Consider the following 23,029-nt stretch of genomic DNA (forward strand, 5'->3'; position numbering starts at 1 on the left):
AGTTTGCACATTTTATATAAATGGTATCATGTAATATACAATCTTTCATGACTGATTGCTTTGGCATAATGTTTTTTTTTTAAGATTTTTATTTATTTATTTGAGAGAGAGAGAGCAAGAAGGAGGGGTCTAGGGAGAAAGAGAGTCTTAAGCAGACTGCAGGCTGGGTCCCCCGCCTAATGCAGTCCCACAACTCCAAGATCATGACCTGAGCCAAAATCAAGAGTTGGATGCTTAACCGACTGAGCCATCCAGACACCCATAGCATAATGTTTTTAAGGGTCGTCCATGGTGTAGCATATATTAGAACTTTGTGACCAAATCACATTCCATTATGTGAATATTACCACGTTTTATTTATCCCTTCATTAGTTAATAGACATATGTTTCTACCTTTTGGCTATTATGAATGTTGGCTGATGTAAGCATTTGTGTAAATGTTTTTATGGGCGTGTATTTTCATTCCTCTTGGATAGATACCTAGGAGTGGGATTTCTTTTTTTTTTTTTTTTTAAGATTTTTATTTATTTATTCATGAGACAGAGAGAGACAGAGAGAGACAGAGAGAGGCAGAGACACAGGCAGAGGGAGAAGCAGGCTCCATGCAAGGAGCCTGACGTAGGACTAGATCCCAGGTCCCCAGGATCAGGCCCTGGGCTGAAAGCAGCGCTAAACCGCTGAGCCACCCAGGAGTGGGATTTCTGAGTCATATTCTCACTCTGGTTTAACCATCTGAGGAACTACCACACTGTAGCTGCTCCATTTTACATTTGCTTCAACCGTTTAGGAGATTTTTTATGTCCCCATCACCGCAATTCTTGTGGACATGAAGTGGTATCTCACTGTGGTTTTGATTTGCATTTCCCTGTTGACTAATAATGTTGAGCATCTTTTCATGTGGTTTTTGGCCATTTGTATGTTTCCTTTGGTGAAATGTCTATTCAGATCCCTTGCCCATTTTTTAAGATTTTATTTTTATTTATTTATTCATAAGAGACCCAGAGAGAGAGGTAGAGACATTGGCAGAGGGAGAAGCGAGGAGTCTGTTGCAAGACTTGATCTGAGGACCCTGGGATCACAACATTTGAGCCAAAGGCTCAACCTTTGAGCTCAACCTTTGTGGCTCAACCACTGAGCAACCCAGGTGCCCCTCCCTTGCCCATTTTTAAGTTGGCTTATTTGTCTTTTTATTATTGAGTTGTAAGAGTTCTTTATAAATTCTGGTTATGGTCCCTTATCAAATATTCTACTTGCAAATATTTTCTCTTACTCTGTGTGTCAGCTTTTAACCTTCTTGATACTATCCTTTGAACCCTTTTATTTTGATGAAATCCTATCTATTTATTTTTCTTTTGTTGCCAGTGCTCTTGGTGTCATATCTATGAACCATTGCTTAATTCAAGGTTATGAAGATTTACGCCTATGGTTTCTTCTGTGAGTTTTATCATTTTAGCTCTTATATTTAGGTCTTTCTTTTTTTAAACATCTTATTCATTTATTCATGAGAGACACAGATTGAGAGAGAGAGAGGCAAAGACATAGGCAGAGGAAGAAGCAGGCTCCATGCAGGTAGCCCGATGCGGGACTCAATCCTGGAACTCTAGGATCACTCCCTGAACCAAAGGTAGATGCTCAACCACTGAGCCACCCAGGCGTCCCTCATTTAGGTCTTTGAGCCATTTTGAATAAGCATTTTTATATGGTGTGAGGTTAAGGGTCTCACCATTTTTGTTTTTGTTTTTTGTTTTGTTTTTTTGGCATGTGGAAATCCAGCTGTCCTAGCACAATTTATTGCACAAACTATTGTTTTCCTACTGAATTGTCTTGGAACCCTTGTCAAAAATCAACTGACCTCAAATATAAGGGGTTATTTCTAGACACTCTGTTGTGTTTCATCGATCTATATGTCTAACCGTAGGCTAATTCCACACAGTTTTGATGTCTGTAGCTGTGTAATTTTTAAAAAAGATTTATTTACTTATTTGAAAGAGAAAAAGAGAAAGGAGAGCTCTTTCTGCCCCCCTCTTTCATTCTTGGATTCCCATTATGCATGTGTTGATATACTTGATGGTGTCCTAGGTGTCTCTGAGGTCATTTTTCTTCATTCTTTTATTTTAATTTTTTCTTTCCATCAGACTAGATAATCTCAATTGAACTTTCTCCCTCAAAGGGTGAGGGAGAGAAATCCTCAAGCCAACTCGCTCCTGAGGACCCTGAGACCATGATCTGAACAGAAATCAAGAGAGGGGTGCTTAATCAACTGAGCCACCCAGGCACCCCTGTAGCTGTGTAATTTTTGAAATCAGGAAGTGTTAGTCTATTACCTTTATACTTCTTTTTTAAGGTTGTTCTGGCTATTTGCAGTCCCTTCTGATTTCATAGGAATTTTAGGACCAGCTTGTCTATTTCTGCAGAAAATCCAACTGCAATTTTAATAAGGATGTCTCTTATAGATAGCATATAGTTGAGTCATTTTTAAAAATATTTCTAATCTACTCTGCCAGTCACTGTACTTTTATTGAAGCATATAATTCATTTAATGTAATTACCAATAAGATAAAATTTAGGTGTACCATTTCCTAATTTGTCTTATGTCTTTCTTGTTCCTTTATTCTTCCATTACTGCCTCTTTTTGTATTAAGTAGATATTTTCTAGTGTACCATTTATAATCTTTTTTCTCATCTTTTACTATATATATTTTAGTCATTCATTTTGGCGGTTGCTTTGGTAATTACAATTAACATCTTAACACAACAATTTTATTCAAATTAATACCAATTGAATTTCAGTAGTACATGAAAACTTTGTCTCTCCATAACTCCATTCCTAGTTTCCTCTTTTGGGTTATTATTTCCAAGTAAATGACATCTTTTATACATTTTATGCCCATCCTCAGAGATATATGATTGTTGCTTTATTCAGTTGTCTTTTAAGTTAGTTAAGAGGGAAGAAAAGAGTTGCAAAAAATACATTTGTAATGTCTTTTATGTTCACCCATGTAGTTACTTTTGCTGATACTCTATTTCTTTAGTGGATTCAAGTTACTGCCTATAGTCTTTTCATTTCAACCTGAAAGACTGTTAATTTCTAATGAATTTCTTGTAAAGCAGTTCTGCTAGTGACAGTTCCATTTTCATTTATCTTAGAGTGTCTTAACTTCTTACTTTTGAATGACAGTTTTGCTGTATATAGAATTCTTTGTTGGCTATCTTTTTCTTTCAATGCCTTGAATATGGCATCCCACTGCCTTCTTACTTCCATGGTTTCTGATAAGAAATCATCTCTTAATCTTATTGAGGATCACTTCGTTTAACACTTACATGTTTTTTGTTGAACTTGGATGTGTGTGTTAATGTCTTTCATTGAATTTGGGGAGTTTGGGGCCATTATTTCTTCAATTACTCTTTCTGCCCCCCTCTTTCATTCTTGGATTCCCATTATGCATGTGTAGATAAACTTGGTGGTGTCTAGGGGTCTCTGAGGTCATTTTTCTTCATCTTTTATTTTAATTTTTTCTGTTCATCAGACTAGATAATCTCAATTGAACTCAATTGACTTTGGAATTCTCAAATTGACTTCATGAATGCTTTCTTATGTCTGCTCAAATATCCTGTTAAACTATCTAAAGACCTTTAAAATTTTCATGTAATGTACTTTTAAGTTTCAAAATTTCTGTTTGGTTCTTTCTATAGTCTCTATGTCTTTATTGATATTCTCTATTTGGTGAGACAGTGAGACATCATTCTTACACTTTTGTTTAGTTTCTTTTCTTTGATATATTCAAAATAGCTGACTTAAAGTTCTTGTCTGGTAAATCCAATACCTAGGTTTCTTTAGGGACAGTTTCTATTGATTGCCTTTTTCCCTGTATATAGGCCACTTTCTTCTTCTTCTTTATGTTTTATTATTTTTGTTGATTATCAGGCATTATAAAAATATAATTTTGCATATATGGAAAGGAAATTCTCCTCTTCCCCAGGGTTTGTTGCTTTTGGTGTTTGTTGTGGTGGTGGTGGTTGTTTTAGTGACTCTCCTGAACTAATTCTCTAAAGTCTATATTTTTGTGTGTGATCACTGAAGTTTCTTTTCCTTTATTTTAGTGGTCAACTAGTTATTGGAGAAATATTTCCTTAGATGCCTAAAACATCTGAAAAATAAGTCTCTCTGTCTTTGCTGAGAATCTCTGTGTGCATGTTGGGCATGCCTTCAACACTTGGTCAGGCAGTTGACAACTGCCTTAGTCTTCAATTCCTGTTTGCACAGAGCTTCAACATTATCCAGAGGTGAGAGCCTGGGGCCTTCCCAGGTCTTTCCTGAACATTCACACAGTCTTCTAGAATTCCAGGAGTTTGTTAGAGATTTTGAAACCCACCCCCCTTCTTTTTCCTTTTTCTTTCTCTCTCTCTCTCTTTCTCTCTCTCTCTTTCTCTCTTTCTTTCTTTCTTCTTTCTTTCTTTTTCTTTCTTTTTCTTTCTCTTTCTTTCTTTCTTTCTTTCTTTCTTTCTTTCTTTCTTTCTTTCCTTCTTCTTTTAAAGATTTTATTTGAGATAGCAGAGTGCATGAAAGAGAGAGTGAACAGGGGTGAGGGGCAGAGGGAGAAGGACAAGCAGACTCCCTGCCAACCAGGGAGCCCAATGGAGGGCTTGATCCCAGGAGAGGCTTGATCCCCTGAGATCATGACCTGAGCCCAAGGAGATACTTAACCAAATGAGCCACCCAGGCACCCCCAGCTTTTCTTTCTTAAGTATTTTTGTCAACCTGTTTTTTGATCCCCAAATGTTATTACAACCTCAGGCAGCTGCAATATTAAGTAATAGCCACTAATTTTTTCCAACAAATACCCTCAGAGGAAAAGCTGTTTATATTCAGTGATCTCTGAGTCAGATCAAATGAAGACAAGTTCTCTGAGTGAGATTTTCCGAAGAAATTCCAAGTGGGTCTTTAGGTGTGGGGATTTGGGGGTACTCCAGCCTCATGTGCCCCCTCCAGTGGCTGCTGGGCTTCTGATATTTGCCAAGATTGTGGGACTGGTTGGTTACAAGGCTACCCCAGAGGCTGGTAGGAAAGGATGGGCACGGAGCAAGTTAAAATACCTCAAGGTTGTTCTTATAATTGGAATTCAGGCTTTTAAAAATTTTTTAATAAATGCTCCCCAGATTGTTGCAAGCCTTTACTTAATTTCCAGAGTTTGAAAAAAGTTGATGTGGACAAGTTTTGAGTGTTCCCTTTGCTTTTTTGGAAGGAGATGATTTCCAGAAGTTTTTACTTGCCCATTCCCAGCCACATCACCCTTTTAAAAATCTTTAATCAAATTATATCACCGTGTCTTGAAAATCTCCCAAAGGCTGCTCCTTATAGTTCAAGTCCCAATCCCTTAGCAGGATGTATTAGGTCCTGTGTGAGTCTGCCCCTCCTGCCCCTCTGGTCACTACCTATTGCTCTATTTCTCTCACTCTACAGCCTCTCTATTCTTCTTTCCATTCCTTAAATACAGAAGGCTGTTTCCTTCTGGTCACTCATGTCTTGGTTCATTGCCGCCTCCTCACAGAGACTATGCCTTTGCTACCCACCCTCCTTCTCTTTATCACATTTCCCTCATTTATTTATAGCAATAAATAAAATATTTTATAACATTTTATAATGTAATGTTTATAATATTTTATAACATTATATAACATATAAATAAAATATTTATAACATTTAGCACTACCTGAAAAGATTATGTTTTTTATTTCTTTATGTGAATGAGCTCTTTCCTTCAGGAGACTGTAAACCCAGAAGAGCAAAGGCCTTATCTGTCTTCTTCTCTGCCATATCTTCATTGCCTAGAGTGCATTTTCAGCATATAATTAGTTATTCATCGTAGAGTGAATTAAAAGCTAAGTTCATAGTTGCACGGGCCCCCCAAAGAGACCCACTCCAGTTTGGGAAGAGGATTAGAACTTCGTTTTTTTCCCCCTAAAATTTCTCAGATCTGTAATCTAGCTGTTAAAGTGTAGTTACTAAACTTTCTCTTTAAAGACAGTTGTTACAATTATTTTATGAAACTAGTCATAGTCTTTGTTAGTTATGCCCAGTATACATCCTCAACCTCTACACTCCTGGCCTCATATCTTAAGACCTCTGTTTATTTTAGAATTCAACTTTATATGTTATATAACCCTACCTTCCCTTAACACTAGGGAAAAAAATCACAGGAAATTCTGAAGAATTTCAGTCCCTAAAGTGAGAGACCATAAGATCTGAAAGGAAATTGAACTATAATAACCTGTAGAGGGTAAGACCTGTGGAAGTTTTGGTTGTTAAGTTAGGGTCTTCAGCCTACAAATCTATTCTTCATGCTATCACTTAATACGCTTAGTGCTACAGTATTCCCACAGAATGAACAAATCAAATCTGTATTTAATATAAGAAAAATTTCCATCGTTCCCCTGCCACTCTTATGTTTAAGAACCATTTTCCTCTTATGGCACTCCTTGCAGACATGAAATCTAGATTATTGTGAGTCCTTTATTAGTATCCTAGTGTTGAGCACACTGAGGTGTGGCATTATGACTCATTCTGTGTAACTAACTCCACTCTATCCAGGAACTGAGCCGTATCCATTAGTGTAAGAGATCCAACACCAGATGTCAAAAAGTCAATGTTTATTTAGGAAAGGAAATATGTCATTGTGCGATTAACTCCTAAAAGCAATAGTAATCTTTTTAATCATCTGAGTTTGTTTTAAAGTGCCACTGTTCTTCTTTACTTTGTAGTTGGGATTGTTTACTAAATACTAGGTTTTCAATGAGAAACCAACATGAATACTTGTCAGCCTCAAGAGTTTCTTTCTGATGGTTAGTCGATAAAATTAGCCTGGGAAATTCAGAAGTTAATAATTTCCTGCTTTGAGAGAAGCGTTGAACCTTATCAGGATTGTACCTGGGTGGATTCCGCTGAGGTATATTCTCCTGGAGGCAGGGAGTAGCCTGTGTGCATAGAAGGAGGCTGGAAACCAGACCACGTGGCAGTGAATGGCACAGGCAGGTTATAAGAAAAGGTTCAAGGAACCTTTGATCCCCAAAGGCCTTCCGTGGTAGACATGCTGCAGGGTATCTCATTGACTCAACAACACACACCAGGCTGAGAGGCACTGGCAAGCATACTTGGTTGGTTCAATGGGTTGCAGCATGATGCTAACAGGGTCCAAGGACACCCTCCCTGATTCTTCTCAGGCCAGTTTGCCTGGTTCAGGGGTAGAGAGTCTAACCCAAGGCCATAAACATTATCCTTGGTTATTCACTTAAACCAATGCTATTTAAAATTCTGTTTCACAGTTATGATCTTGGTTCTATAGGGGATAATGGTAAACACCCTATAGAAGTCACCTTCTAAATGTTATTCTCTTAGTTTGTCCGTGTTCCAAGTTTATTTCTAGAGAGAAATATCTTGTGATGTGAATGGAAAAGCTACATATGGGAGAATTATATAAGTTGTACAAAACATATCCAGACATTTGCTAGCTGATTCATTTAACCAATATAGAGTATGTGTTTAGGACCAGGTTCTAAGAATACAAAGCAAGTAAGAAATAATTCCTGCTGTCAAAAACTTACAATATAATTAATACCCTGTTTTGATTATTTGGAATATACACACTTTTAGGGAGGAAAACAATAATATGAGGTCACATGAAAATCAAGTATTCTCACACAGTTCTACAAGTAATCTCTTTATTTTTTCCCTTCTTATTAAAAATATCAAATCTATTTCTCTTGATGTTGCAAAGTAAATGGTTAATACTTTTTAAAAAACTGTATTTCTAATAAACATTATATATACACATATAATTATATATAAATTAGTTCCAGGTGCTTTAAAAAAGAAATCTAAATTGAGTATTCTATTTAAGAATATAATTCTGGGACAAGTAAAATCAACAACATAAGAAACAACAAGTGGTGGCTAGGATATGGAGAAAGGAGAACCCTTATTCCCACTGTTGGTGGGAATGCAAAGTGGTGCAGCCACTCTGGAAAACAGTATGGAGGTTCTTCAAAAAGTTACAAATAGATTACACTACTAGATTACACCCAAAGAATACAAAAACACTAATCCAAAGGGGTACATGCACCCTTGTGTTTATAGCAGCATTATCTACAGTAGCCAAATTATGGAAACAGCCCAAGTATCCATTAACTGATGAATGGATAAAGAAGATGTGGTATATATATATATATATATATATAAAATAGATTATTACTCAGCCATAAAAAAGAATGAAATCTTACCATTTGCCATGACACAGATGGAGCTAGAGAACTTTTTTTTATAGCTGAGTAATATTTCATTATGTATCTATTTATACCATATCTTCTTTATCTATTGATGGACACTTGGTTTGCTTCTATATCCTGCCTATTGTAAATAATGCTGCAGTAAACATAGGGGTGCCTGTATCTTTGAATCATTGTTTTACTTTTCTTTGGGTAAGTATCTAGTATTAGATACTAGTCTAGTATTAGAATTACTGGGTCATACGGTAGTTCTATTTTAAATTTTTTGAGGAGCCTCCATACTGTGTTTCACAGTGGCTGCATTGCTTTACATTCCCATCAGCGGTACACAAGGATTTCCTTTTCTTCACATCTTCACCAACAGTTGATATTTTTGTCTTTTTGGTACTAGCTGCTCTGACTAGTGTGAGGTGGTATCTCTTGGTGGTTTTGATTTGCATTACCCTGAGATGATGAGTGATGTTGAGCATCTTTTCATGTGTCTGTTGGCCCTCTGGATTTTTTTTTTAATAAAAATATCTATTCAGATGCTGTGCCCATTTTTTAATTCTATTGTTTGTTTTTTTTAATGTTGAGTAATGTAAGTTCTTTATATATTTTGGACATTAATCCCTTATCAGATACGTCATTCACAGATATATTCTCCCATATATTAGGTTGCCTTTTGGTTTTGCTGTTGGTTTCTTTCACTGTGCCTTTTATTTTGTTATAGACCCAATAGTTGATTTTCGCTTTTGTTTTCCTTGCCTGAGGAGATATAAATATGTTGCTAAGGGCAATGTTGAAGAGATTATTGCCCATGTTTTCTTTTAGGAATTTTGTGGTTTCAAATCTCACATTTAGGTCTTTAATTCATTTTGCATTTGTTTTTGTGTAGGATGTAATAAAGTAGTCTAGTTTCATTCTTTTGCATGTAGCTTTTCCCCATTGTATAATAATTCATGCTTCCTCTGTCATAGATTAATTGACCACATAGGTGTGGGTGTATTTCTGGGATCTCTCTTCAGTTTCATTGATCTATATGTCTATTTTTGTGCCAGTACCATATTATTTGATAATAATAGAGCATAAAATCTAGAATTGTGATACTTCCAGGTTTGTTCTTCTTTCTCAAGAGTGGTCTGGCTGTTTTGTGGTTCCATACAAATTTTAAAATTATTTTTTCTAGTTCTGTGAAAAAAACACTACTGATATTTTGATAGGGATTGCATTGAATCTGTAGATGGTTTTGGGTAGTATGAACATTTGAACAATATTAATTCTCCTAGTCTATGAGCATGGTATACCTTTCCATTTATTGGTGTTATCTTCCTCTTCATATGTTTTGTGGCAGTTTATAATTTAATATATTGTGTAATACTTTCCTTTTCATTAAATAGTCTACTGAGGCATCATTCTGAGTGGCTACATGGTGTTTGTTTTTAAGATTTATTTACTTGAGAGAGAGAGAGAGAGAGAGAGAGAGAGGGAGGGGCAGAGAGTCTTAAGCAGACTCTATGTCGAGCACAGAGCCCAACACAGGGCTTGATCTCAGGACTCTGAGATCAGGACCGGAGCTGAAACCAAGAGTCAGAGACACTGACTGTGTCACCTGGGTGCCTCATGCCTGGTGTTTTAACCATAGATGTACTTAATCAAATGTTTAAATATTTTGAACTTTTTTTTGATAGTTATGTTGTTATTATAATAAGTGCTAATGAGAAGCATCTGTTGTTTATAATAGCAAATAAAACAAAATACAACAAGCAAGAAAGTATTTTGTAACCTCCCAGTTTATTTCCTTAGGATGAATTCTTAGCAACAGTTCTGAAAACAAGTGCTTGAATAATTTTGCGACTTGTTATAGAAATACCAAGAGCATATTCTTTTTGCATTCAGTGCCTATATTTCCAGAACATAATGGGCATAATGATGATCTGATATTTTTCCATTATAATCCATTCATTTAGTACACAAAGCGAACTATGTTACTGCTCTTGGGTTGTCCATCCCTTCAGCAGCTGCAGCTCTTGAGTTGCCAGGAACTCACTCGACCGGCAAAACCTTGGAACACTTTATTGGGCTCATGGTACCTACTTATAGCACTGGGGGAGATGATGCATTTCTTTCAGTTCAAAGAAATGAATTCAAATAAGTTTGTGTAAGTTTAAATGCCCAATGAAGGTTTTTATATGTTCAAACCTACCCTGCAACTTTTTTTTTTCCATAGCCCCCTCCTATCACCATAACATCAAGGCTCTAAGACATACCTGAGGAATTATCAAGAAAAATTAGAAAAGGGAATAAGTCTAGTCTAACAATGTGGGGATATTTGAACTTGGAGATCGCTTCTGAGGATCTTAAAACCCTCCTGGGCTTGGGCATCTTGAGACATATAGCATTCACTAGCAGCCTTGAAAAAAATCCATGGAAAGTTTTGGATGCTCTCAACATCAGCACTGAGGAGACTGCCTAAATCTTCTATATGTCCTTGCCAGTGTTCGGCAACTTGATAAAATAAATACAAAAATTGTATAGAATGTGCACGTCAAATAGTGAGAGCATTAAGAAATCAACTCTAGGAGTACTTGGGTGTCTCAGTCAGTTGAGCATCTGCCTTCAGCTCAAGTCATGATCTCAGGGTCCTGGGATCGAGACCCACATGGGGCTCCCTGCTCGGTGGGGAGTCTACTTCTCCCTCTCCCTCTGTCTCCTGCCCCCCTACTTGCTCTCTATCAAATATATAAATAAAATCTTTTTTTTTTTAAAGTCAACTCTAATATGCCCCTAACACAAAAGGAGATTCTATTTGTTATTTAAGACCAAAGAAGGGATGCCTGGGTGGCTCAGCGGTTGAGTGTTTTCAGCTCAGGGCCTGATCCTAGAGTCCCAGGATCGAGTCCTGAATCAGGCTCCCTACATGGAGCCTGCTTCCCTCTCTGCCTCTCTCTCTCTCTGTGTCTCTCATGAATAAATAAATCAAATCTTAAAAAAAAAAGAAAAAGAAAAAAGAAAATGCCAGTCTTGGCTAAATACTAGAGAGCTGTAAAGATTCCCTCTAGGGAGACAAAATGATGATGATGATGATTATGGTGATGATGATAATGATGATAAGTGATCAAGGCAAATTTGACCTCTAACCTCTCCCCTACTCATAATCTTCCCAGTTTCTTAATTCCTTTGGATTTTGTTCTAAAACTTTCTGGAATCATTTGGTCCTATATTTGTGACTTTGTTTTGGAAAATGGTGTAATGTAATTGGAAACTTTAAAAATAGTTTCTCACAAAAATACTAAGCACATAAGTTAAAACAAAACAAAACCCTACCTAATTCTTTGAGTCTCCTCAACTCCAGCCATACTTGAGTAAGTCTCATGTATGGATTCTACAGAAAGGGAGCTGACTGGCAATAGTGGTTCTTTCTTCTGTGCAGAATCCAGCTGTAAAAAATAGTTAAATATCACCTGCACTTTGGTGGGCTTATCAGTACTTTGAAATATTTAATATCATATTTCCTGTGTTAGCTTAGAAGGTGGGGAAGTAGTTGCATATTTACTTTGGTCTGCTGTGGGTGCTAGTGGCAAGTTCTATTGTGTCTCTGACAAGCCCTTCATAATGGGCTCTCTGACTTCCTACTCTACCTACACATTTCAGAGAAGCACGTAGAGTCAGTCTGGAATAGTTTCTAAGGTAATAGCGTCTTTAAGGCTGAAAAACCTTCTTGTACCGTCCATGGTACATTCTATAAATGTCCTTTGATAAGCTTATGGTTTAAAAAATGAACTTTTTGCCTTGAGGTGGAAATAAAATCACGGATTTAGTTAAAAGTAGGACACTTTCCTGGCTTCTGTAGATTTAGCTAGGCCCCAGGGAATACAGTTCCTGGTATAATATCTTAAGTCTCAATATTACACATTGAGTTATAAATGTTGATGTTGCTTTTTAAACAGGTTTTCCATTAAAGGCATGACTTTAAAAAATTTACCTCCTCCTTCACCGTGATTTTTATTGCTTTTTTTTTTAAATATTTTTTTTTAATTTTTTTTAAATTTATTTATGATAGAGAGAGAGAGAGAGAGAGAGACAGAGACAGAGACACAGGCAGAAGGGGAAGCAGGCTCCATGCACCCGGAGCCTGATGTGGGATTCGATCCCGGGTCTCCAGGATCGCGCCCTGGGCCGAAGGCAGGTGCTAAACTGCTGCGCCACCCAGGGATCCCCTATTGCTTGACTGTATCACATGTTGGAATATACCTTCAATTTTGTAAGGAAAGCTAATGATGATATAATAAGCGTAAATTGACTTTCACTGGGGGCATCCGGGTGGCTCAGTGGGTGAGCATCTGCCTTGGGCTCAGGTCGTGATCCCAGGGTCCTGGGATCAAGTCCCGCATTGGGCTCCCTGCATGGAGCCTGCTTCTCCCTCTGCCTGTGTCTCTGCCTCTCTCTCTGTGTGTCTCTCATTAATAAATAAATAAACTTTTTAAAAAATTTATTTTCACTGAAGGATCTGTATTCCATAAAGTGAGGTATGACTTGGCTGGTGTAAAACGTATCAACTTGTAATGTAGATTTAATAATTATATTTAGTATTTAGCAATATCTTTTATTCTCTTACATTTATTACTACTATTGTTTATGGCATATATATGGGTGTGTGTGTGTACATATATGTGTATATATGTAGTTCTTCTTAATATTGGAAATAATATTTTTTAAAGAAAACATGACTCATATATTCAGCATGAACATTTGTTAGTCATGCATCAAACACTGATTATATGCTAAGTCCGTGCAAATAATTTCTGGTTAGAGATGATAGTAACTAACTGCGAAAAGTCTTTATTGTGCCCTTTTCAAGGGCAGTTGAGCATTCAACTTTAAAATAGCTCTTAGAGCCGCTTTAGTTATTTAGGGATGCTTCTATTTTTAAAGACATCTTTACTAACCGTTTTCGAATTACACAGAAATGCTTAATATAGGATTTCCAAATTGTTCATGATGTCCTCTTATTATTATTGTGGCTGTGTGTACATGCACGTGTGTGCGCAGGCGTGTGTGTGTGTGTGTGTTGTCACTCCTTCGGCTCCTTCGTTCTCCCCCGTGTTCCCACTGTGTGGCTGGATTATATGCGTTCGGTATACCCAGTGGTGTTGTAAGCTACCTCTTTGTGACAGTTCTCCCTTCTCGGGTGGGTTTTCCTTATAGGTTCTCTCCTTAAAAGATGCTTGTGCTCACCTGTATTAAAACCAGGACATCCAAGAAGCATTTGAGTATTTGAAAGAAGATAGAACTTAAGATGGAGTCAGGGTTGGGAGGCCTGGGTGGCTCAGTGGTTGGGCACCTGCCTTCGGCTCAGGGCATGACCCCAGGGTCCTGGGATCGAGTCCTTCATTGGGCTCCTGGTGGGGAGTCTGCTTCTCCCTCTGCCTGTGTCTCTGCCTCTGTGTGTGTGCATATGCCTCATGAATAAATAAATAAAATCTTAATAAAATAAAATAAGATGGAGTCAGGGTGACAAGCTTCCTGGAACCTGGCTCCCCAGAGTACACCGAGTACACCTCTTCCTTGTAGTACCTTCCAGTAACACCTGCCCGTTCTCCATGTGATATTCCACAGGCAGGGAGATGACGGGCCTCCTGTCTGCCCCTCCCTGCTGCTCTTGACGAGGAAAAGGGACAGCAGTAAACTAGAAGCAGCCTTTCCACCCTCACGCAAAAGCCCTTTACTCCTCTGGAATGGAAGAAATGCCACCCCTGTCATTAATTCACAGATCATTAGGAGGGTGCCAGGCTGGGGTTAGGCCTCAGGGAAACAAAAATTGAAGAAAGCAACCTGACATCGCCGAGCTCCCAAGATAGGGAGGGAGATGGACAGTCCCCAGACAGACAGTGATGGGGGGACGCTCCCCAGGAGGGGTGAAGAGGTGGAATTGAGGGCAGCCCCGGTGGCCCAGCAGTTAGCGCTGCCTTCAGCCTGGGGTGTGATCCTGGAGACCCAGGATCGAGTCCCACGTCGGGCTCCCTGCACGGAGCCTGCTTCCCCCTCTGCCTCTGCCTCTCTCTCTCTGTGTTTCTCATGAATAAATAAATAAGATCTTAAAAAAAAAAAAGAGATGGAATTGAGGACAGAGGGGTGCCTGCCTGAGTGAGGGGGTCAGAAAACCAGGGAATGTTCCTGGAGGGAGTCAACACCTGAGCCCCCCCCCGAGGCACTGGCCTGCCAGGGGGACTGTAGACACAGACACAGCCGGGCCGGGAGCTGGACAGGAAAGGGAGAAGCCACGTCCCCGGGGACTGGGAGCCTTCAGTGTCTAGGAGGTTCCCCGTCCAGGGAGGCCGGCAACGGGGGACGGGAGCGAGGCCGAGGCTGGAGCCCAGGACTTGGACCCTGTCCGGCTGCTGTGGGAAGCCGAGTGTCCTCAGCAGGCCACGAGCCGCTGTAAGCTGCACCTGAGCTGGAAGGATTGGCAGGGGTGCGACTGGCTGGTGGCCCTCGGCCCGGGAGGCCCGCGCCTGGCCTGGCAGGCCCCCGAGGCTCAGGGAGCTGGGACAGGAGCCGGCACAGGGACAGCCAGCGGGGGGCGAAGGGGGGGCTCGGCGCTGGCCCCGCGACACCGTCCACTGTGCTCCGGGCTCGGGCAGGCAGTGGCTCCCTCTGCCCCGCAGCGCATGTGCCCCGAGCCCAGAGGGCGCCTGAGCCGTGACAGCGCTGAGCCCCGTGCGGACTCTGTCGTCCTGTACGCACGGACCCATGGTCAAGCTCAATGTATAAACTAGGTGACAGAGTGACAATAATAATAATAATAATAATAATAATAATATAATAAAGTAGGGCAGCCCCAGTGGCCCAGGGGTTTAGCACGGCCTTCAGCCCAGGGCATGACCCTGGAGACCCGGGATCGAATCCCACGTTGGGCTCCCTGCATGGAGCCTGCTTCTCCCTCTGCCCGTGTCTCTGCCTCTCTCTCTCTCTCTGTGTCTCTCGTGAATAAATAAATAAAATCTTTAAAAAATAATAGTAATAAAGTAGAGCAATTGTACAGCATAACAATATACTGTAAGAGCAGTTGTGCGAATGCGATGTCTCTCTCTCTCCCTCTCCCTCTCAGAATATCTTACTGGACTGTAGCCACCTTTCTTGGGATGATGTGAGGTGATAACGTGCCTAGGGGACGAGAGGAAGTGAGGGGAATGGTGTTGGCTTTGTGATGTAGTCTCAGGCCACTACTGGCTTCCCACACACTGTGATGACCTGAGGATCGTCTGCTTGGAGCAGAAAGCAGACCCCAGGAGAAGGCGGCGCTGCTGTTCTGGTGGCCCCCAGACCAGAGGGGCCCCCCTCCCTCCCTCTCTCAGGGCCCCAGCTCCGGCCTCACCACTCTCCTTCTCTTCCTCATCTCCCAGAGTAAAGCCCAGGTGGTCTCTCAGGATGGCTTGCAATCTAGAAACTTCAGACTCCCACTTCTCTCCTCCCTCTCACACAACCCCCTCTCCCTCTTAGTCACCAGATTTGACTGATGCTACTGACCGTTGCCTGGTCTGGTTCCTCTCGGGCCCCTGCTGCTGCTCTGAGTCCTTTCCCTCTGCTCCTTCATCCCTCCCTGCTCCCTGGATCTACCCCTGAAATCCTTGTCAGCACTGATTAGCAAGAAGAAAGATCAGAGAGGCAAGGAAATAAAACTCATTCCACCCAGCCAATTTCAATTTTTGGAAGATTTAAGCAACGAACTAATGACATTTGGGGAAGTTTTTTTTTTTTAAATCACAATTTAATCTGCCTTTTCAGGTCTATAAAAGTTGATCGAATAAAAGAATTAGGACAACTTTCTTTTCCCCGAAATACAATGAATTATATAAAACAGTAGGTCTTTTTCTAAAATTATTATTGAAGAAACTACCTGTCCCTTCCTGTCTCCTTTTCACCAAGAAAAAGCTAATGTATTTCAATGAGGAACAAAAGGTTTTTAAAAATTCACCCCTCTTGTATAGGAAAGTGATGATACATTATGAAAAACCCCAAAATGAGGGCACCTGGGTGGCTCAGTGGTTGAGCATTTGCTTTCAGCTCAGGTCATGATCCCGGGGCCCTGAGATCAAGTCCCACATGGGCCTCCCTGCAGGGAGCCTGCTTCTCCCTCTGCCTGTGTCTCTGCCTCTCTCTGTGCACCTCTCATCAATTAATAAATAAAATCTTAAAAAAAAACAACCTCAAAATGACTGCAAGGGATTACTAGGATTGCAAATATCTAATTCCAATATTCTACACTATTGTATTTATTCTAAAACAGAGATGATGAAAACGAGAAAGAGTTCCCTAAGAACAGTGTGGTGAACGTCTTTTTGCGCAGATGGGACAAGTTCCTTAGGCACTCTTGCCAAATAGTGTGTGCTGTTTAGAGCAGCCACTAATACCAGATCTCGTTTCTTTTTTTTTTTTTAAAGATTTATTTATTTATTTATGATAGACAGAGAGAGAAAGAGAGAGAGGCAGAGACACAGGAGGAGGGAGAAGCAGGCTCCATGCCGGGAGCCTGACGTGGGACTCAATCCCGGGACTCCAGGATCACACCCTGGGCCAAAGGCAGGCGCTAAACCGCTGAGCCACCCAGGGATCCCCCTCAGATCTCGTTAATAAGCACTAATCTCTTTTTAATAGACTGCATTGGATATCACAGTCATAAAGTAAACTCTCACCCCGGGGTGCATGAGTAGCTCAGTAGGTTGAGCATCCGACGGTTTCAGCTCCAGTCATAATCTCAGGGTCCTTAGACCGAGCCACGCATTGGGCTCCATGCCCAGTGGGGAGTCTGCTCGAGGTCCTTTCTCTCTCCTCCTTCCCCTCCCCACCTTGTGCATTCTCTCTCTCGAAGAGGTAAATAAATAAAACGCTAAATAAAAGAAAAGAAACTCTCATTTCTCATGATGACACTTTGTTCCTGAGAACTTTCTAGGCTTGCCTCAAGGACTTGATGTTTGAAGATTTTTATGTTTCAGAATATATCTGGAATACTTCTTCCTTGAATGGGAAAGGCTTTCTGTATTGCAGAGAAAAATGTGTTTCTGGAATGGGAAGGCTTAGACTATAAACCATAGAAGCCATTAGAAGAGGGAGGAGGAGGAGGAGGGGGAGAGGGAGAAGGAGAGGGAGAAAGAGAAGGAGAAGGAGAGGGAAGGGGAAGGGGGCGGGCTATTCCTTCTTAGAACTTGGCTTTAAGACAAATAGACGACATATGAATTTACATTCTTTGTTGAAGGTCATGATACAATTATGATCGTGAAAAAGGTGATTTGAGAAGATCAAAACTGGTGAATTGCATACCTTTGTAACACTATAGCAGCAATTATAAAACAAATGAAATGTCCAGTTAAGGCACAGCCATCGGTAGAGGATGGGACATTTTTTAAATCTGGCAAATTTCCATCGGTAAAGTGCCTGAGAACTTCCAAGACTGTGCTCCCAGGTTAAACTGGCCCAGATGTTGGGGGGATGGAGGTGGGGCCCCCAAAAAGCTGGGAGATGGCCTCCCTTAATCGAAGGAGACCCCCCCTTTTAGCTGAAAGCATGTCTCTGCACAATGACCTCTGACACTAGGCATGGTGTTAGGAATCCACAGGAGAGCGGAATCTGATGGCAGAAAACACAAAGAACAGCAAGAGGGAGGACGTTTGGGTTGTGGTACCATCATTTCTACTCGTAGGCTCTTTGTCACACACAGCAATTATCTTAATGTCTTTCATTCTGATTTTTCTCATCTCTAGACATGTGTGCGGTCAATACAGCATTGCTTATGTATGACCAAAAATATGGCAAGGAAGGGTTAAGGGAAAAGATGGAAATGAGGGCACGTTGCAAGAGGGCTTCATAAAGATAAGGTGGTGCCCGGTGCTTTGGTGTGTGTGCCTGAGGGGCTTCCTGAAGGCCAGGGAGTCCTGTGAAAGGAAAACTGAGATGAGAAGGGGAATCACTTCCATCTTTTGCTTCATCTCTATTATTGGCATTTTTAAGTAGAGAACGTGTATTAGTAGATTACTTGTAAAATTTTAAAACCTGAGAGTATAGAATTAAGACTACAGCATTTTTTAAAGGAATATTTTATGTTATAGAAATTTAATGTAAAAGAAGTAATTCATTGGTTTTTCGCTTTGAATATAGGTCAGTGGTCCTTCATTATTCTGAAATCCAAAAACTTTGAAGACAAAATGTTTTAAGAGAAGTTTTCAGCAAACTTATTTGATGATAAAATATACCTGGACTGAGGTTAGTCTTTGTTCCTTTTCTTACACTTTTTGTAAATGTACACACTGAGAACATACATCATACATGAATCATTTTGTCTTGTGAAAAGCTAAAAAATTCTGATATAGCGTGGCTCTGAAGTTTTCCTATAAGGAATTGGTGTATCTGAATATGTATATCAAATTCACGAATAAAACCAATAGTCTAGTGGCTCGCTTTCTAGAGATTTATTCAGGAAAAATCCAGGAGCCTCAGGTCTGGTAGCTTTATTCAAGGCATAATTCAAAACAACAACGTTTACTAAATTGGTACTTTGAGGGGAATTATCAAGATTAGTAAGAGGTGATTGTTGGGGTGACCTGGTGGCTCAGTTGGTTAAGCCATTGACTCTTGATTTCAGCTTAGGTCATGATCTCAAGGTTGTGAGATGGAGCCCCTCATGGGGCTCCGCACTGGGTGTGGAGTCTGCTTAAGATTCTCTCTCTCCCTTTCCCTCTGCCCCTCCTCCCTCAAAACAAGCCTCAGAACAAGAGATGAGGGATCCCTGCGTGGCTCAGCGCCGCCTTCAGCCCAGGGCGTGATCCTGGAAACCCGGGATCGATTCCCACGTCGGGCTCCCTGCATGGAGCCAGCTTCTCCCTCTGCCTGTGTCTCTGCCTCTCTCTCTCTCTCTCTCTCTCTCTCTCTTAAATAAATAAATAAATAAAATCTAAAAAAAAAAAAAAAAGACAAGAGATGATTGTTGTTCCCAAGGAATTCACATTATCATGAGGAATGCATTTGCGCTGAAATTTAATATAAATTACATCAAAATCAATGCTGTCGCAGGACTATAGTCAGAAAGCAAAGACCGGTGAGAGTCCCAGACTCCAGGAGGAGGACGATGGGTCTAGACTGGGGGACGCTGAGAGAGGAGACAGTTTCAAATTTTGAAAACTCAATTCCTTTTCTCTTTCTAAGTAACAGGTCACGTTGCTGACATCCTTTCTGCAAGCTCTGGGAGGCCCTGGGGAATCTGTGTTCCCGGGCCACCCCCCAGAGTTAGGAGACATATAGAAAGCGTAAACACTGGGGACTCCTGACCTGGTCGTTCACAGTGCTGGTGATCAGGAGTCAGGGGTCCTCCTGTTACCCAGGGGCCATCTCACCCAGGTGCACGAATTCCAGCTGTCCCTGAAAAGATAAGCTTGCAGCCTCACAGTTTTGGTGATAGACACCCAAGCACATTGGTTGTAAAGCCACCGAAAGAGTAGTAGATAGTGAAGAAAGAAACTGATGATTAAATCATGATTAAAGGGGATCCCTGGGTGGCTCAGCAGTTTAGCGCCTGCCTTTGGCCCAGGGTGTGATCCTGGAGTCCCGGGAGGGAGTCCCACGTCGGGCTCCCTGCGTGGAGCCTGCTTCTCCCTCTGCCTGTCTCTGCCTCTCTCTCTCTGTCTATCATAAATAAATAAATAAATAAATCTTTGAAAAATAAATAAATAAATAAATAAAACACGATTAAAACCGATTTTTCCACTGAAGCCTAAGTGGGCTACACCAAGCCCTGAGAGTGAGCAAATGAGAGACTTGTGATTTAAACGCCTTATAGCTTTAGTGCCATTTGTTCCCTTGAAATCGCTTCCTTTGGCTTATTTCCATTTTTATGATTATGATTATGGTGGTGGATTTACCGTGTCCAGAATGACGGTGCCAGGGGTGCTGCAGGTAGAAGCTTCGCCAGGTATTGAGAAGAAGGGATGTGTCCTGTAACGGAAGAGAATTCGGGCATAGTCCACATGGGCCGAGCATTCCAGCAAATGCATGAGAGCAGCTGCCAAATCAGCAGGCAGGAAAAGCTCTCTTGGGGACCCGGGACGACTTCAGGGTGCGCGGGGCAGGTACCAGCTGTGGCGGCCTAAGTGGAAAGTCCGGGGACCAGCGTTATAGGTGGGAAACTAGCAGTACTAACAGCACGACAGTGTCTACACCCGCTGAAACGTCAGCCTCCGGAGCCCCATGTTGTGGACGCTCTATGGAAAAGGCCTCTGGGCTCTTGTCATTCCACGCGAGGGAGCTGTTGGCCACAGCTCTGGGGACGTTCATGGCTGTTGTCGTGCTCATCGTGTTAGTGCGGTGGCAGCTGCCAAACCAAAACAGAAAATAGAAGAAAACAACTTCCATGAAAATATCTCCTCTCAAACACACAGAACTTGTTGGCTTAGTTGGCGTTGTGTTCCTTCCCGCCCGGTGCCATCTTCTGGGCTGTCACATTCGTAAGATTGGTGGGTGGCAAGATGATGTCAACTGGATTCGGCGGCTTGTAGTCATTTCCACTCCCGGCCCCGCTCACAGGTGGAGATGATTGCAGTAAAGGGCTCCGAGCTTACAGATGAGAGCCTCACCTTTCTTTTCCATTGAGATCACAATACTGTCCCCTCTAGCAGGATGACAATTGTGCTGTCACCAACATCATGTCATACCATCTCCCTCGCAGTGGCCTCGTCTAAGCGTGTGAGCGCGGCTGTGAGAACAAAACATACGTTACCGTGAGCTTTGTGAATCCTCAAGGCACGTATTAATGAGTTTGCCCTTTTAAAATAATGTCAAAAATGTAACTTAAGAGGCGTGGCCACTGTGAGGGAGGAGGAGCAGGACCCAGGAGGCCGGAGGGCAGTGACACGGGAGAGGGAGAGGTCGGGCCTGGCTGCTGGCCTCTTGCCGTGGGCCTACCTGCCTCGCAGGTGAAAGTGGGGGTTCCTCTGCAGCCTCGGGACACGTGCCCCTGACCAGCCCAGGGAGACACTGCTGAGTCACCCAGGACCACAGGACGCGGGGGCCGCTTACATCACCAGGTTATCACCGGGTGATGACCGAAGGGACATCGAGTGATTGTATCGTGTTCTGGACACAGCATGGACCATCCAGCTCCCGAGATCTGGAGCGCTGAGTCCGTGCTACAGCTACAGGGCCCCGACCCGGAGAAGCACCAGCAAATACCCAGAACAAGTGTCCAAGGACCAGATATCGTCACCTGGCAGGCAGGGCAAAGCCAGACAAGGTTCCTGGTGTTGGAAATAAGCTTCAGCTGACCGGATGTTATGCTGATGGACGCAGGAGGATTAGACACAACTAACTGTGCAGGAAAACACCAACCACAGGAAGGTTCGCTTCCTTTGTTCCCAAGTGGCAAAAACCGTCGAACTCAGAGAAGTGCGTACTTGGTGGTTAGCAGCAGTGCCTCCGTCCATACGTGCTGTGCGAAGTGCCCCTTCTGAGAAGCTGAGGCACGGCCCGGGCAGCCCGAGTCGGGTGGGCCGGGAGCAGCTGGGGCCCGAGGGGGTCCCGCTTCACAGAGAGCTGCGCTGCGCTGCGGCTGGAGCCCCCCTGGCAACCGGGCCTGGTCTCTTGCTCTTTGGTCTTGCCTTTTGCTGCGTTCAAATGTGCAGAGAGGAAAATAAGAAACAGAAGGTCACCATGATGTCAGACAAGGGTGCCTCGTTCCGAGGGCTGGGCATCGACAGGCAGAAGCTCTCTGGCCACCTGTCCTGTTCCCAGGGTGCACCTCTCCCTCCCAGAGGGAAGGCTCTTCCGAGGCTCATCCTCACCAGGGGAAGGAAAGACTTGCTTGGTGTTTCGCGTCGCTGGGGTTGTGCACCAAGAACCACAGACCGGGTGGCGTAAACAACAGAAATGTGTATTCTAACAGTGCTGGCAACTGGAAGTTCGAGATCAAGATGCTGGCAGGACTGGTTTCTTCTGAGGCCTCCTCTGTCCTTGGCTTGTAGATGGCTCCCTGGGTTCTCACCTGGTCTTTCTGCGTGTCTGTGGCCTAATCTCCTCTTCTTTTAAGGACACCCATCCTGTTAGATCAGAGCCCACCCCACATGGCCTCACTCAATTACTTCTGTAAAGTTCCCATTAACTTAGATGCAGTCGCATTCTGAGGCACTGGGGGTTCCAAATTCAACATATGAATTTGGAGGACACACAGCTCAGCCCAGACCCGAGAGTAGCAGCCTCAGAGTCTGTGTCTCCCACCAGCTAAACTCAGGCATGCTGACTGGGCTGACCGGACAGGATCGCAGTGGGGTAACTCGGGGGACCACTCAAGAGCCTGCAAGATTGGCCCATTGAGATTGGCCTCAGGGCCCTAGTGTCAAATTCTGTCCCTAGTCCCCCCCCCCCTTTTTTTTTGGATTTAAAAAGAGCTCTTAATGTCTTATATGAGGGACAAGGTTTCAAGCTGCTGTGGAAATTTTTTTCCTAGGGAAAGAGTGGATTTCTTCCTTGACTTCTTCCAAAAGAAGTTTCCAGGGTGTAGGGCATTTCTCAAAATCCATATGAGGTCCTCATTATTGTGTCTGTTTTGCAGACAAAACACTTTGCCAGGAAGTCTTTGGCAGAGGCAGCCCTGTAACTCAGAAATTCCAAAAAAAAAAAAAAAAAAAAAAGAAAAAAGAAAAAAAAGAAAGAAATTCCAGACTCCTTGAGTCTCAGGGACACAGAAGGAAGCGGTTCCCTGGGCCGACGCGTACTGCCTGTCTGCACA

General features: G+C 42.2%; 1 protein-coding gene across 5 annotated transcripts in view; it reads left to right on the forward strand.

Annotated features, from left to right (window-relative positions):
• Positions 1–23,029, forward strand: part of TXNDC5 (thioredoxin domain containing 5) — a 167,475-nt gene that overhangs the window by 103,703 nt on the left and 40,743 nt on the right. Inside the window, exon 1 of one of the 5 annotated variants that reach the window (XM_072729167.1) lies at positions 18,415–18,519. The exons of the other annotated variants lie outside the window; for them this stretch is intronic. The gene's annotated coding sequence lies outside the window, so the exon portion shown is untranslated. Of the gene's footprint in view, positions 1–18,414; positions 18,520–23,029 lie in introns of those variants that run through there. 5 annotated transcript variants of the gene reach the window in all.

Source organism: Vulpes vulpes, chromosome 12 (genome assembly GCF_048418805.1).
Source record: "Vulpes vulpes isolate BD-2025 chromosome 12, VulVul3, whole genome shotgun sequence".
Lineage (NCBI taxonomy): Eukaryota > Metazoa > Chordata > Mammalia > Carnivora > Canidae > Vulpes > Vulpes vulpes.